The sequence below is a fragment of the Antechinus flavipes genome, chromosome 2 (genome assembly GCF_016432865.1).
Source record: "Antechinus flavipes isolate AdamAnt ecotype Samford, QLD, Australia chromosome 2, AdamAnt_v2, whole genome shotgun sequence".
Taxonomy (NCBI): domain Eukaryota; kingdom Metazoa; phylum Chordata; class Mammalia; order Dasyuromorphia; family Dasyuridae; genus Antechinus; species Antechinus flavipes.
This window is the reverse complement of record NC_067399.1, coordinates 382,875,053-382,891,929: the sequence shown is the minus strand read 5'-3', so window position 1 is coordinate 382,891,929 and position 16,877 is coordinate 382,875,053.

Here is a 16,877-nt window from a genome sequence, read left to right as displayed (position 1 = left end):
AGGGGAAAAATCGGAACAGAAGTGAGTGCAAGGGATAATGCTGTAAAAAATTACTCTGGCATGGGTTCTGTCAATAAAAAAATTATTTTTTTTTTAAAAAAAGAAAGACAGTATCTTAAGAATAAAGCAAAGCTGTGCTACCCTCCTCTCTACTTTCACTTCCCCAAACAGCTTGAAAACAGTTTTGACACAGTTTTTAGCAGGAAAGGATTAAAGAGATGAGGAGTTAGATTGGCTCCTTTTGCATATTCACACAGTCACTAAATCAATAAACATTTATTAAATGTCTGCTATATGCTAGGTATTGAACTAAACCCTGAGCATATCAAAAAAAAAAAAAAAAAAGAAAGAAAAGAAAAGAAAAGAAAAGGTAAAAGGCTGATCTCATTGAGTTCAGAATCTAACTATGGAGAAACAAACAAATATGTATAAACAAGCTATATACAGGATAAATAGGAAATAATTGAGACAAAGGGTGCTAATGGGTTTAGGAAAATCTTCCTATAGAAGGTGAGAGTGAAACAAAGCCATGGAAGCCAGTAGGCATCAATAAGAAGGGAAAACATTCCAGGCATGAGGGATGGTCAAAGAACATCTTCAGAGTCAAGAGAGAATGTCTTATTCATGGAATATTAAAGAATCAGTTTTACTTTTTTGAAGAGAACATATTGGGGAATAAGGGATAGAAAACTGGAAAAGTAGAAGCCTATGAAGGGCTTTGGATGCCAAATAGGGGATTTTGTACTTGTTCTTAAAGACAATAAGGAGTCACTGAGGTTTATTGAGCAAAAGAGGTCACAAAATGATGCTAGGGGTTGAATGGAGAATGGATAGGAATGTGTTGGAATCCTTACAAAGTGTTAAGTCATTAGAATTGATAGAGACAATAATTATCTAATTTAGCATGGTTCAGTATGATTGATCTGCTACTACAAGGAGATGTTATAGGCCAGAACTTGAAACAAGCTACTAAGTGGAATTGAGGAGATAATGTTTAAATCTAGTTTAGAACTGATTTAATCCTACAACAAATAATGGTTTCCCAGTGATATAATGATTGGTATATATTCAGTGTACAGCATATAAGCAAGAAGCTCTCAAGCCCACTAGAAAAGAAGCCCACTAGAAGCTCTGAACCTCAGTCAGAATTCGGTTGAGGAGATTCACAAGCCAGAGAAGGCAGCTTAAGCTCTCGGAACCAAGGAGAGAGATAGACGTCTATTAAAGCTAACTGGGCCCAAGGAAAGATACAAGACTTGGAAGGAGAAAATAAACGTTTGGATTTTATCAGCTGGTTGTATTTGGAGTGATTATTACTTTGAACTGAAACTAACGCTGCCTCCAGAAAACCTCCCCAAAAAACCTGCTCCCAGAGAACCATCATATGTATTATACAAAAGAAAAGAACACCACAGGAATGGACATAGATTTGAAGTAGTCAAATCCACCAGGAGACTCTTATACTAGTCCAAGTATGAGATGATGAGAGTATACTCCAGAGTGGTGGCAATGCCAGGGGAAAGGGGGCACATTCAAGAGATGTTGCAAAGGTGAAAATGACAGGCCTTGGCAACAGACTGGATATGGGACTAAGAGAAAGTACTGAGGAACCCAGGATGACTCTTACATTGGGTGTCTGAGGGACTAGGAGGATGGATGTTCTTGCCTTCTATAGTAATAGGAGAAAGGGTAAGTTATATGTGTATAGAGGAGAATTATGGGGAAAAGGTAATGAGTTCTGTTTTGGATATCTTGAGTTTAAGGTCTCTACTGGTCATCAAGTTCAAGATACCTAAAAGGCAGTTGGATATGTGAGACTGAGGATCAGCAGAAAGAATGGGGCACTAAGTCATAGCTCTTTTTGCTTTGTAATTAATTAGAGTTATCTTGATAATTTAAAAATTAAAGCCTTTATGCCAAGGAAAGCTCAAAATGGGTATATGATTTAGACATAAAAAGTAAAATCCTAAGCAAAATAGGGGAGTATGGAAGAAATTTCAGATCTATGGATGGTAGAAGAATTATAACCAGACAAAAGATAGAGAAGTTTACAGGAGGTAAAATGGGTAATTTTGTTTACATAAAATTTAAAAGGTTTTGCACAAACAAAACCAAGGCACCTAAAATTGAAAAATACAGGAAACTGGGGCAAGAATCACTACACCCAATTTCTGTAATAGTGATCAAATTTCTAAAATGTGTAGGGAACTGGAACAAATTTAGAAGAATATAAGCCATTCCCTCATTGGTAAATAGTCAAAGGTCATTTTCAGAGAAAGTGAAACTATCAATAGTCATATGAAAAAATGCTGTCACTAATACTTATTCAAATTAAAACAACTTTGAGACACCTCTTGCTTATTAGATTGTCTAAGATGACAGAAAAGGAAAAATGAGAAATGTCTGTGATGTGGAAAAACAGGTTCATCAATGCATTGGTAGAACTATCAACTAATTCAACCATTTAGGAAAGCAATTTGGAACTATGTCACAAAAACTATTAAACTATATATATTCTTTTCCCCAGGAATATTGATATCCCAAAGAGATCGAAATAAGAGGAAAAGAACCTTATGTACAATAATATTTATACTATAGTTATTTTTGTGGTAGCAAACAATTGGGAACTGTGGGAATGCCCATAAATTGGGGAGTGCCGAAGAAGTTATGGCATTTGAATGTCATGGAATAGTATTGTGCTTGTAGGAAATAATGGCAGTGATAGTTTCATAAAAACCAAAGAGGATTTAAATGAACTGATGCCAAGTGAAGTAATCAGAATCAGGAAAACAACTACACAGTAACAGCAACGTTGTAATAAGCAATTGTGAAACATGGTAATGACACACCACAGTTCTAAAAGACAAAAAATGATTTCCATCTTCAGAGACAAAACTGATATTCGAATAGTGCAGATTAAAGTAGATAGTTATCTTATATGAAAATTTGCTTTCCATTACTTTATATTCACATTGGGTTCTATATTTCTTACCTTCTCAAGGAGTGGGTGAGGGTGAGATGATGGTGAGAGTTTGGAACTGAAAATAAAAAAAATTATAAAAAGCATATATTTGTGTATATATACATATATACATATATAACATACATATATATCACAGGCACACAATATATCATATATCTACATATATGCACACATGTATACAATACAATATACATATATGCATGTGTATTTGTATCTGTATGCATGTGTGTACACATATACATACTGTATATGTAGAAAAAGATGCAAGCCTTCCTATTCTTAGTCACACATGGCCAGAAGCTGGACCCAAAGCTCCCATATGGTCAACCAGAACCAGGAAAGCAACTATAAGCATATCTCAAGGACATAACTCCTGTTAGGCGAAGAAAACTTTTTCTCAATAAAAATAGGCATGAACCTATTAGTTTTTATCCATATGACTCTCAGTTGATCTAATCATCAATGAGAAACACCTGTTGTTACAATTATATCATTAATACAATATATAAGTTCTGAAGTGATTGTGAATTATTTTAAAGAAGACTTTCAAAGTTGTTACTCCTATCAGGTCCATGAGAGAGGGTCATTTTTCAGGATCTTAAATGACTTGAAACTGATACTTATGATTCAAAGAATGGAAATTGATTCAAGCCCAATTGAAATCTGTTTTTTAGTCACTGAGGTGCCTGAAGTCAACTGCTCATATGGTTGGCAAGCTGGTTTTTGCACAGGGAAATATTTGCATCAGGAGGAGGGGAGGGGGAACAATTACATCCTACTAATTGATTACCAAGATCTTCTTAAGGAGCTAGCTTTTACATCTTTATGCTACTTTTTTTTTTTTTTTAAATACAAGGTTAATTGAGGATTGTTGTATATATAAAAGGAGACCTCTGAGACAAAGTCACAAGGATTCTTTGTTCATTAGGCAGCAAGTGAAGAACCCAAATGGTCATATGAATCCCTGGAGAGAAAATTCTTAGTGGGACACTAAGCTCCAATTAAGGGCAGAGCCCAAAAGACCAAGGTGAAAAACCACTGTCCTTAGTACTATTCCCAGAGGAATGCTATTATTCAGTTGCCTAATTTCAGTTTAAAAAAATGCATCATAACAAACCACAAAAATGTTTGTTCAGAAAATCCATCTTTGTCCAAATTGTAAACGAGAAGGCAAAAAGTCCAACTATTTAAAGTAAAATAAGAGTGCTTTCTGTTGTGGCAATGTTCTTCTGAACTGGGAAAAAAATCATTTAGATGTCACAGAGAATTTTCTCTTTTCACTGAGAAGATATTATCATGAGAATATAGTTTTAAGATAATAGAAGTCATTAAAGATGGGATGTACTGGAAAGGCAGCATAGTTTAGCTGGACCTGAAATCAAGAGACCATTCTTTGATTTTTAGGTCTTCCCAATGCTAAGTACCTGACTACGCAAGTCATGCCAGTCCTTGGAGTCTTAGTTTCTTCATTTGTAAAATGAGGATAATAATAATTTTAACCTAAAAGTTTCTTTTTAAGAAAATATCTATAAATTTCAAAGTAATATTAATGTCACTCTCTCTTCTTTGTGGCACAATGGCATTTCTGGAGGTGCTGTTGATCTCAAGGTGCTTCCACACCCTTCTTGCCTCTTGAAAGATTTGTGCTTTTTCTTTCCTCTAGGAGTTCGAGAGAGGTATCTCATTGACTATAGTCATGCAACCCCAGGGCTTCAAATAAGAAAACTCTCAAATACAGTTGATCACAGTGTCCAATAGCAATGATGAAAACAAGTACAACAACCTTTCCCTCCAACCATCTTGCCTGTCTGCCAGTATTGATCTTGCTATTCAGGGTTATATAGAAGTCAATTTAAAGAAGGAAAATGATTAAAACCAATTGAAGAAGAATTTGGTTGGAATGGTAGCTGGCTGGACTGTGTGGGCTTTTGGTAGTAAGGAAACAAAGACTTCTCTCCTTTTTTTTCTTCTGTATTTTCTGTTTTATTTATTGTTTTATCTCCTATAATACCCAAGGTCAGTCCTTGAACATTGCAATTTCTTTAAAAAAGCATTTGATGAATCAACTCATTCATACAGCAAAAATTCATGTCACAGTTAATCTGTAAAACTCATCCTTTAAATATTGCATAAAATAGTTTTGAGAAAATTTCTTGATCTAGTGAAAATCTTGGGAAGTTTGAGCAAAATCCTTTTAAAGATGCACAATTTTGTCAGAGTACATGATCTCTCAATCAATGCATATTATAATATTCTAACTTTAGCAGAAAATTTTTATTAGTTATTGTGACCCACCTCTTACTTGCCCATACAAATCATTACTTAATTATTTACCTTTGGGTGGATAATTTCTCATTTTGACTTAGGCCAGATCTTGGACAGCAGTTGTGGTTTGTCACCAGACTGTATTTTGCAATTGAAATGATCTACTCTGGTCATTGTTTTACTTGTGTTTTAGTGCCTTTCTTTTAATGGAGTTGTTGTAAATATGGCCTATAATAACCCCGATTAAGAGGCATATCTCTTCATAAAATGATCTTCTTTTGCAAAATAAAAAATGAAAATGCTGTTCAGTCAAAACAAATACAAAAAAATCAGTTATTGAATGTCTGTTGTGTGCCAGGAATTGTGCTAAGTGCTATGAATGCAAAGAAAGGAAAAGACTCCTCCTCTGGAGAAGTTCACAGTCTAATAAGGGAAACAAGATGAAAACACCTATGTCCAAATCATCTGTATATTTGGATAAATGAAAATAATCAGCAGGAAGAAGTGGGATCAGAAAAAAATATAACAATTCTTCTTGACTGGTTTGGCTGTTCTTAATAAGGAGGTCCATGTCACTAAAGATTCTAGAAGTTTTCTTTCTAGCTCATGAAGAGGTAAAGCTAATGAGAGATTGATATTAGATATTAGATCAATATTAGAAGTTTCTAGAGAAAAGAGAATACTTGTGTGAACTGATCCAACTATTTTGGAGAGCATTTGGAACTATGTCCAAAGGACTATCAACTGTCCATACCCTTGATCTAGTAGTGTCTCTACTGGGCCTATGTCCCAAAAAAGGCTTTTCCAGAGGGCTCTTTCAATACAAGTGGCAGATAAATAGTTTCAAGATCTCACTTATATACTTCAGCAAAGGCTTAAATATGACATCAGACCAAATAATGATCAGTTATTCCGAAGACAAACTATAGTTATTGCTTCAATCAGAGCTAGGACTATATAAAATGAAAGAGAAAACTGGAAAGGGGCACACCAGAAAAACCAAAGTGAGATCAAAGAAGATGAAAACTTACCAGTAGAGATCAGGGACCCTCCAAGAGTACCTAGAGCTTATAACACAATATACCTGAGAGGGGAAAATAGATGACTTGGGTGAGAGAATTCCAGGTTTGTCAGTTTGGCCAGCATTTTCCATTGAGGTGTGTTGTTATAAAGCCTTTGGACAGACTGAAAGCACCATCTAGGATAGAGACAAATTAGAGAATACAAAACTTAATAGTACTTTGAGATTAAACATTTCAGAGATCCCTGAAGATGCTTTGTTCTGAGTTCTAATGATAGAAGTGGGCCTGAAGTTTGTTACCACTTTGAAAATAGATCAACTATGAGAAATAGAAGTCAATATCAGGATCAAATATTGGGTCCAGTATTTTCCTCTTTCATTCTTCAGAGTAAGATGGGGGCAGAACATGGATGTGAAGTCTGAGTTAAAAAAAATAAGACTGAAGATATAAGTAAACAAAAACACACACACACACCATATAATACTAAATATCAATTAATAACAAACATTTATTATGTGCCAAACAATGTCCTAAGGACCATGAATATAAGAAGGGGCAAAAAGTTTTTGTTTTGAAGGACCTTACAAGCTGATGAAGGGAGACAACAAGAAAATATATATAAAGAAAACTATTTGCAAGAAACATAGGGAATCTTTAATAGAGGGAAGGCATTAGAATTAAGAGAGGTTGGGAAAAACTCCCTCTAAAGGATGAGATTTATTTGGGACTTAAAAGAAGTTAACAAAGTAGAATTGAAGAGAGGGAGAATGGGGAAAAGACAGAGAAAAAACCAGGGGCCAAGAGATGAAATGTTTGGTTCATGTAACAGGCCAGGAGGTCAATTTTCCTAGATTGAAGAGTATTTGATTGGGAATAAGATATAAGAGGACTGAAAAGGTATGTGAGGGATAGGTTATAAAGGATTTTACATACTAAACAGAATATTTTGCATTTTATCTTGCAGGCAATAGTGTGCCACTGGAGAGTGTGTGTGTGTGTATGTGTGTGTGTCTGTTAGTAGTGGCTAAATGATCAGATTCTTTAGGCAAATCACTTTAGTAATTGAATGAAGGATGGATTTGAGAGAGTTGAGGTGAGCAGACACACTAGTAAGCTGTCATCCAGTTATAAGGTGATGAGAACATGCACTAGAGTTATGGCAGTATAAGAAGAAAGAGTTGGAATATTCAAGAGATATTGCAAAGGTAAAAAATGGTAGGTTTTGTTAACAGATCAAAAATGGGAGTTAAAGATAGTAAAGAGCCAAGAAGGAAATATAGTTTCAGACAAATCTAAGAATTTAACTCAGAAGAAGAGAATAACTAACTCCTGGATAACTGCAAACATAATCAAGGGAAAAAATGCATGAGTATTTAGAAGAAATGAAAGAAAAACATGAAATATGATTTTAAATTAAATGAGAACTATGCAAGAAAGAATTGGAAGGAAAATAAATAGGTTAGAACACAAGGTAGCAAATGCTACCAAGAAATAGATTATTTGAAAATTGGAATGCATCAAATATAAATAATAAGAAACATTGGAACAAAGTTTTAAAAAAACTGAAAAAAATATTTTGTATTAAAACCAATTGTCCTGGAAAACAGGTCATGGAAAGATAACTTAAGAATATTTCTCTTCCCTTAAAGTCATGGCCAAATAAAGACCTGGATATCATATTACAAGAAAACTTTCCATATTTATAAAAACTAGAATGGTAGAAAGAATCCATAAATCATCTCTTGAAAAAAGAAAATCCTTTCAAATTAAAAGACTGACACAGCCTAAATCAGGAATTTCCAGGTTATAAAAAGAAGGAAATATTACAACTTAATAGAAAAAAAAGCAGATTAGATACAAAGGAATCATAATCAGGCTCATGCAAGATCTGATAGCTACTACTTTGAAAGAGAAAATCTTGTAATATGACATTCAAAAGACAAAAACTGTGGGGTTACAAACAAGAATGACTTACCCTGGAAAGCTGAATCTAATCGTATGGAAAAGTAAATACACTTTTAATGGAACAGAGAGCTTTCAAATATCTTTATGAAATGATCAGAACTTGAAAATGAAAGCCCAGGAATCAAGAGAAACATAAAAAAGATGAATACATTTGAGAAGCTGGAAGAAGATATATAAACATTGTTTTTAATATTCTGGTTTTTAATATTCTAATAGTATATTGGAATAAAAATTTTTAAAAAAAGTTATATGTGATAGATGTCCTGTAATGGCTCAATGAGAATCAAAAGGAGTACACATATTTTTAGCTATACTTATTTTTGAGAGAGGAAAAATACAGATGAATATTTGTATTGAATATCAATATAAACCTTAAATAAAATTTTAATTCTCTCTTTCTCTCCCTCTCTCTCCCTTTGCCTTTTCCTCTCCTCCCCCTCCCTTTCTCCTTCCCTTGTCTCCCACTTCTTTTTCCCCATCCTCTCTCTTTCTGTGTGTGTGTGTGTGTGTGTGTGTGTGTGTATTTAATTGCAGATAATTTCAGAGAGAAGGCAGTAATATTGAGGAGTACAGTAAAAGATTTCTTTCAGAAGATAGAATTTTAATTAATTTTAGGCAATTAGGCAAAATCATTTTAACTTCTCTGTGGTATAGACCACTCTCTAAAACTCTTGCAGAATAGTTTTGGTCCTTTTTGGTGGAGTGTATTTCCTTAATATTAGGGGCTTGTTTAAAGTCAGTAAGCACCTTGTTTGATTTGGGGATGAAATGAGGCACCCTTAAGTATTTAATCGATTAAAAAGAGGAGATTTTACTTTGTTCTAATATAGCAAGGATACTGGGATGTCTGGCATCCATAAATGCTACCCACCCATCCCCATCATCTCCAAACAGAGACACATTTCTTCAGCAGTGCAGGATGTGATCTGTATAGTCTTTTGTTAAACATTCACCACGTTGAAAAAATCTGATACTATCTGGGTTGGATTTTTTTGTGCTTTTCGAGGAAATCACATCAAGGGATGCAAAATAGTGCTGTTGAGTCATTTTTAGGGAAAATTAATCCCTGTTTAAGGAAAATAGGCAAACTGTTCCCATCACACCCAGCAGTTCCAGATTCCAATGAATAGGCAGGTGCAGATCCCCAAAATGGCAACAGGTGGGACAGAGGAAGAATTACTCTAGTTGACATAGTGGGGACTCAGGCTAATGTTGTTTTTTTTCTTTTTTTTTTTCCCACAGAAGGCTTAATTAGGAGGTAAAGCCTTTAAAGAAGGAAAGGATTTCAAGAGGTAGAGAAGGGGAAGAGGTTGAAAAATTAAAGATCCCATTCAAAAATAGCAAATAACAAGGGGCAAAGATATTGAAATATAGAAGGAAGGACCAGAACAGGGAGTATCTCAGCAATTCAGTGTTGACTACCTTGTTGAGTTTGTGAATAGGTAGAGTGTGAGATAATTTTAGTAATGTAAGGTGAAAATCAACATTTATTTATAACAACAACAACTAGAATTTATATTGTACTTTAAGGCTTGCAAAGTGCTTTACAGATGTCTAATTTTATCATTACAACAACCTTGGGAGGCAGGTGCTATTATTATCCCCATCTTTCAGATTAGGAAATTGAGGCAGCAAACTTTAGGTGACTTTCCAAGAGTCATACAACTAGTAAATGTTTGGCAAAGGATTTGAACTCTGTTTTTCCAGACTCTAAGCCCAGTACTTAATTGACTTTATCACCTAGCTGTCTCAACTTTTGAAAACAGTATTGCTGCTTAGATAAATTTAAAAAACAAAACAAAGCACCAAATCCCAACATCAACAAAATTTCATTTTCCAGTAATAATCTTTATAGGTGTCAGACACGTAGTACTTAACAAATGCTTCTTGATTGACTGACTGATTATATGAGGATTATGGCACAACATTTCACACAGTTTGCTCCATTTAGAGTTCTTGCAGATGTAAGTCATTGGCTCTTTCTCCTTCTGCCTTTCTCCATCTCTCCCCTCAGATTCAGAAGCTGATGTCCTGATTTAGCCACATTTTGATATTCCGATTCCAGGCTTCATAGGGGTGAAACTGGACTAGACAATCAGACCCTTGAGACATACTATTATTGCTAATGGTTCATAGCAGAAACTTTTCTCTTCAACCATGGCAGGCTGAGGTTTTATTCTCAATGATGACAAGAGGAGAAAATGAATTCTGAAAAGAGCCAAGTGGCTATGATTAGTACTGAGAAATTCAATGCTTATTAAGGGAAGCTTATGGGTTGTAGCAGAAAGAACAGAGGAAAGGAAGTGAGCCCAGAATGTGCTGGGAAACATTAAATTATTGACTCCAAAATGGCATGCATGCACACACAACATGCTTTTAAGTTCAATCAACAAGACAATAAATCAGGCACTTGTATGTAGTATTTTCATGTTTTCTATGATGTAAATTGTCATACCAAAAATTTAACAATCAGCTCTAATGAGTTCTGACTGTCTCTAGCCCTTTCCTGGACTCAGGAGAATGGAATATGTTTTCCCTAAAGAAACCTGTAATTTGGAGAAAGTTCTTCTCATGGAGTCTCAGTTTCTCTATCTGTTAAATAGACATAATAAAACTTTTACTGTCAACCTCTCAGGGTTGTTGTAAGAACACTTTAGGTAAAAAAAAAAAAATCATTTAGTGATTCTTGGGAGGCAGGGTAGACTTATAGTGTATAAAGATCCAGCTCAGGATCAGTTTGAATTAAAGTCTTACTTCTGATACATACTTATTGTATGACCCTGAATAAGTCATTTAACTCCCAATACTCTAAGCAATTCTCAAAGATTGTTAAGTTGTAGAATAGTCTGCATCTGGAGCACAAATTCTCTAAATGAAATCATAATTATGGAAAAATGGGTAATAGTTTTAAAATACTTTGAAAAATAGAAAACTAGAGAAATATAAGAAATTAACAAGATTTTTTATTTCTCTGGATAGTTTTCAATCATTGGATATTTTCCTTTTGTCCACCTATAGACTTTTAGGAACTCCTTTTGGCTTCCTTGTTGATTAACATATCATCACTATAGTGAAAGGCAGTGTAGGATGGTGAAATGCAGCGGCATCAAACTCCAATATAAACAGGGCCATTGTACCATATACAAGGAATCTCTATTGGCAACATACTGACTTTAAAAACCACATACTAACATTATCTATGTTTTATTGCATTTTTATTTATTTTGTTAAATAGTTCCCAATTACATTTTAAAAAATATATTTTATTTTTAACTTATGGAATAAAAAGAGTATTTCTATAACATTATAAGAAAAGATGATTGTACATGAAACTGAAAATCTATTATGTACAACTTATTTCTTTTAAATATCTAGTGAAATTATGTAAATTTATTTTTTCTTCCCTCCTCTCCCCATACCCTAGAGATAGCTACCATTAGAAAATGTGTGTGTTTATGTAACATATATATATACACACATATGAGATATGTGTATATATGATATATGTGTTTATATGTGTATATATACATATAATTATAACATACATATGTAAAATCACTCTATAAATATTTCTATTTATCAGTTCTTTCCCCGGATGCAGAGCATCTTCTTTCATATATCCTTCATGGTTAATTTGGTTATTTATAATAGTTAGAAAGACTTAGTTGCATTGCTATTATTATATACAGTGTTCTCTTGGCTCTGCTCATTATTTTGTGCAAGTCTATCCATGCTTTTTTAGGATCATTGAGTTCTTCATTTCTTACATTACAATAGAATCCCCCATTATTATTAGCAATAAAAAATGCTTCACTTTTTATTCGATTCTCACAACTCTGTGAGGAAGGAAAGGCAAGTATTATTATTTACATTTTGAAGATTAATAAATAGAATCCCAGAAAAATCAAGCTATCTTAACAGCAAAGCTAGGATTTGTTTGATTTTCTTACACAAGTCAAGTATCTGGTATGCAATTTAATTCCTTTTAGTTCAATAAAATTACTTTCTTAAGCTATATCTTACTGAGTAATTTGGAAAGATCATAAATCTGGAGGAGATCTTCAAGGACTAATTTTTGAGGGAAGGAAACTGAGGTATAGAGAGGTTAGTGACTTAGATTGTAAGCTCCACGATGTCATGGCCTGTCTTTTGCCTTTTATTGTATCTCTAGTGCTTAGTACAGTACTTGGTGTGAAGCAGGCACTTAGTAAATGATTATTGATTTGAATTGAATTATCCATGTTCATACAGAGGGTAGTAAGTGCTAGAGCTGGGATTTGAAATCTGGTCCTTCTGAAACTGGATGTTCTGGGCTTTGTCCATTGCCCTTTTCTGCCTCCTAGTGGAACAACTTAAGTGAACAATAAAGGCTTTGAATCCTTTCATGAAGAATTACTAGCCATATGACCATGAACAAGGTCAGAAAAAACACAGGGTACCTATAAGATCTGAATATAACTATTAGCTCCAATGTGTTTTTAACATTGTTACCTTGAGGCAATCTTTTAACTCTTTGAAACTGTTTCCTTGAATTCTAAGATAACAATGGCACAGTGGATAGTGCTGGATATCAAGTACCTAAGTTTAAATCCATCCTCAGACACTATCTGTGTTACTCTGAGAAAATCACTTAACTCTTAGATCCTCAAATGTAAAATGATCTGGAGAGGAAATGGCAAATTACTCTAATATTTTTGACAAGAAAATCCCCAAAAAAGGGTGATGAAGAATTGGACATGACTAAAATGGCTAAGCAACTAACAAGACAATGATAATCATACTTCCAGTGTCTAATGAGAAAAGTTTTTTGGGGGGCACATAGAGGAGAAATATTTCAAGTTGGTAACAAGACTAGAAGGGATGTTGTGAGGAAATGACTTTAGAAACTTTAAAGGCTTTATAAATGTTTAGAAATGATGATTACCATAGAACAGAATGCACAGAGGATAGATGAATAGATTTCAAGATGAGGGGATAGTCTGTGGCCTTGGAAAGGAAATTAAATCACATTTTAGTTTCCAAGACCTTTAACTGTATTCTAATATCTCTTTCAATTATGAATTAAAGTATTTTAGAAAGGATTTGTAGGCTTCACAGACTGCCAAAAGATCAACAATACAAAAAAATTAAAAAGCTCTACATAAAGTGATGTTTTTTCCCTGCTTCCTAGTCTTCCCTTCTCCAAATAAAAGAAGTTATAGGAATATTTTTTTGTGGGTTCATCTGTAAGTTCTCAGGTGTTTTGAGAATCTAGCGGAGAGAGGGAAACAACTTCTTTGGAATCTAAGCTTCACCTGAGCAAATTGATCTGTGTACTGGGATGGTCCTATGGGGCTGTCAAGGGCTTGTAATGAAGAGAGGATAAAAAAGTTCTTTCTACTCCCCCCCCATTCGAAAATAATACATTTCTTCCCCTACTAACCTTTCTCTGGTTCTTCCAATTCCTATTTAGCCATTGCTTTAGGTTAGAACATTGAGATGACTGTTTAAATAGACACAGCCAAGTGTGATGGAAAGTGAAGAATTAAATGTCCACTTGTCTGAATGAGTGCAGACAGGATTTCTGCTTCAATAAAAGTTGAAGTAGGTGACCCAAGAGGTCCCCTTCCCATTCTTTGGTTCTATGGACTTAGAGGACCTGAATTCTAAGTCTGGATCTGTATAACCTTGTGAGTTATTCTTCTCTTTGACCTGAGTTTTCTATTGGTAAAATAATTGCTTTAGCCTACAACAGAGGTTTGTAACCTGAAGTTCCTGACCCAGAATGAATCAGAAGGATCTGACATCCCCCTGCACTGCCATTAAGGGTCCACAAATGGATTTCAAAGGGGTCTGTAAAGGTGGATGGGAAAAAATCTACATCTTTATTTAAATAGAATGTTTATCTTTATATTCCTACTATTTCATTTTATGCATTTTTATAACATTATTATGAGTCCATGGCCTTCACTAGATTGCCAAATGTCTGTCCATGACACAGAAACTATTAAAACCTCAGCCCTTGAACTAGACAGTCTTTAAAGTCTAGTGTTCTATGTTCTATGACTTTAAAGTTCCTTGTATTTCTATGGCTCAATTTACCTGAGATTCCTTCTAGCTCTTTCTTTGGTTCTACGGTTCTATGACTACAGCATCCCTTTCAGCTCAAGTATTCTGTGTTTTAAGATGCATTTCAGCCACTGAACTGTGTGATTCTATATTCTAAGTCCATTTCTAGATCAAATAGCTTATGATTCTTTATAAATTTCTATTGGAGAATCATAGGATCATAGCTCTGGAGATGGTTGAGAGGCTGAGAACTCTGAGAGTTCAATCACGTAAATTTGTTTTTTTTTCTTTTCGTTTTTGGAGGTAATTGGGAATAAGGGACTTGCCTAGGATCACAGAACTAGTGGGTCACATTTGAACTCAGATCCTCCTGATTCTAGGGCTAGTATTCTATTCACTGTGCTACCTAGCTGTTCTTCAATCATGTCATTTAAAAGATGAGTTTATTGAGTCCCACGCAAGGCCTCCTACCTATGCAGACTTACTGTAAATTATTTCCCTTTACATATACCACAGTTCAACCAAAATTACCTTCTTGCTATGTGAGAAATCACATAGAATGTTCCATCTCCTATCTCCATGTCTTTTACACAGATTGTCTGAAATATACTCTTTCTTCATCTAGACTTTTTAGAATTCCTAGTTTTACTCAAAGCTCAGATCAAACCTTACTTCATAATGATTGATTGCTGTTGTTTCAATTTCTAGTGTGTCTTTTCACCAATTATCTTGCATTTATTTTATAAATAATGACACACATATATGTCATTCCCAGAAGATTTCAAATTCCTTGATGGTAGGGATTATTTTGGAACTGAGTTCATATCCCCAGTATAAATTTTTTTGATCCATTTACACTTTGTTTTAAATTAGTTGATAGAATTCTTCCTAGCAGAGAGATTGGCCTTGAGAAAAATGTGATAAAGGACATGTGAATTTTGGTAGAAAGCTAACAGAAAGAATCTGGATTCAACTCTGGAGTAAGTTCAGATTTATCCTCAGACACTTTTTAATTATAGGACCCTGGGTAAATCACTTAACTGGTACCTGCCTCAGTTTCTTCAACTGTAAAATGGAGTTAATAACAGTATCTACCTTAAAGGACTATGATGAAGATGAAATTATATTAATATTGTAATAGCACTTAGCATAGTGACTAGAATAAGTGCTATATAAACATTTATTCTTTTTTTTCCTTTCCTTTCTAAATCAGATTGCAGATGCACAAAATTTGAAGCTAGGATTGGGAGGAAGGGAAGAAGACAATTCTTAGGTAGACAGCAGGATTGGAGAAAGATAGATTGTATGAGATAGAGATAGATAATTGTATGTGTGTGTGTCTGTAAATTTATAATAAAAAAGGGGGAAAATATGTAGTAAGAGAAATTAACCATGAAGGCAAATCTTGCTTACTTTACATTTTACCAAAAACTAACTCTTGAGGACTATCTTCAAGGCACTTAAATTTTCAGTATTAGATATGAATTCTTTTGATTCTTAAAGATGATTTGGTCTTTAAAAGTCCCATTATAATATTAGTAACTTTACTATATATAATATATATATAGTAACTTTAGTTGCTAATTACTAATAATAATTGTTAATAATCTATTTGACAGTTTTATCAAAGCTTTGGATAAAGGCACACATGACATGCTTATCAAATTTGCAAATGATTCAAAGCTGGCTTTACCTAACAGTGAATAAAAGAGTCAGAATCCAAAAGAATGTGACTGGTTAGAGCATTGGACTGAATCTAATTAGATAAAATTTAACAGTGATAAAAGTAAAGTCCTGAATTTGGGTACAAAAATAAAATCACCATCATAAGTATAAGATAAGGGAGGAATTGTTAGCCTGCAATTGTTTTGAAAATAAAATTCTGGGTTTCTAGTATACTTCAAGCTCAAGAAGAGCCAGCAGTATGATGTGGCAGTCAAAAAAGCTCATGCCATTCTGGACTTCATGAAGTAAGGCATGGTTTCTAGGAAAGGAAAATGATTATCCCACTGAATTTTAGCCTCATTAAACCTCATCTGGAATACTATATTGAATTCAGGGTCCTCCACTATTTAAGAATGGATAAACTAGAAAGTTCCCAGAGAAGGATAATTAGGAAGGTAGAAGGCTTCACATTCATATCATACTGAGGAGTTGTGCAGGAATTGGAGATGTATAGTCTGAAGAAGAGGATGTTCAGTAAGGTTCCAAGCATTTGAAGGGTTAATGACCAAAGGAAGGGATTAGCTTTGATTAAGGGTTTTTTTTTTTTTTGGCCCCAAAAAGCAGAACCGGAAGCAAAGGGTGCTAGATGCCAAAAGATTATCTGAGATTCGATGTCAAAGAAAACTTCCTATAAAACTTAGCACTATCTTACAGTGGCATGGTCTACCTTGGGAGTCAATGGATTCTACTTCTTTGGAGCATCTTCAAACATTATCTCTCAGCTCATATCCAATCTGTTATCAAGAACTGCCAATTTTACCTTTATAACATCCCTTAATAAATCTCTTTCTCTTATGTGAAATGTCACTGCTCTGGTGCAAATTCTCATTACCTCACACATGGACTATGGCAATAGCCTGTTAGTGGGT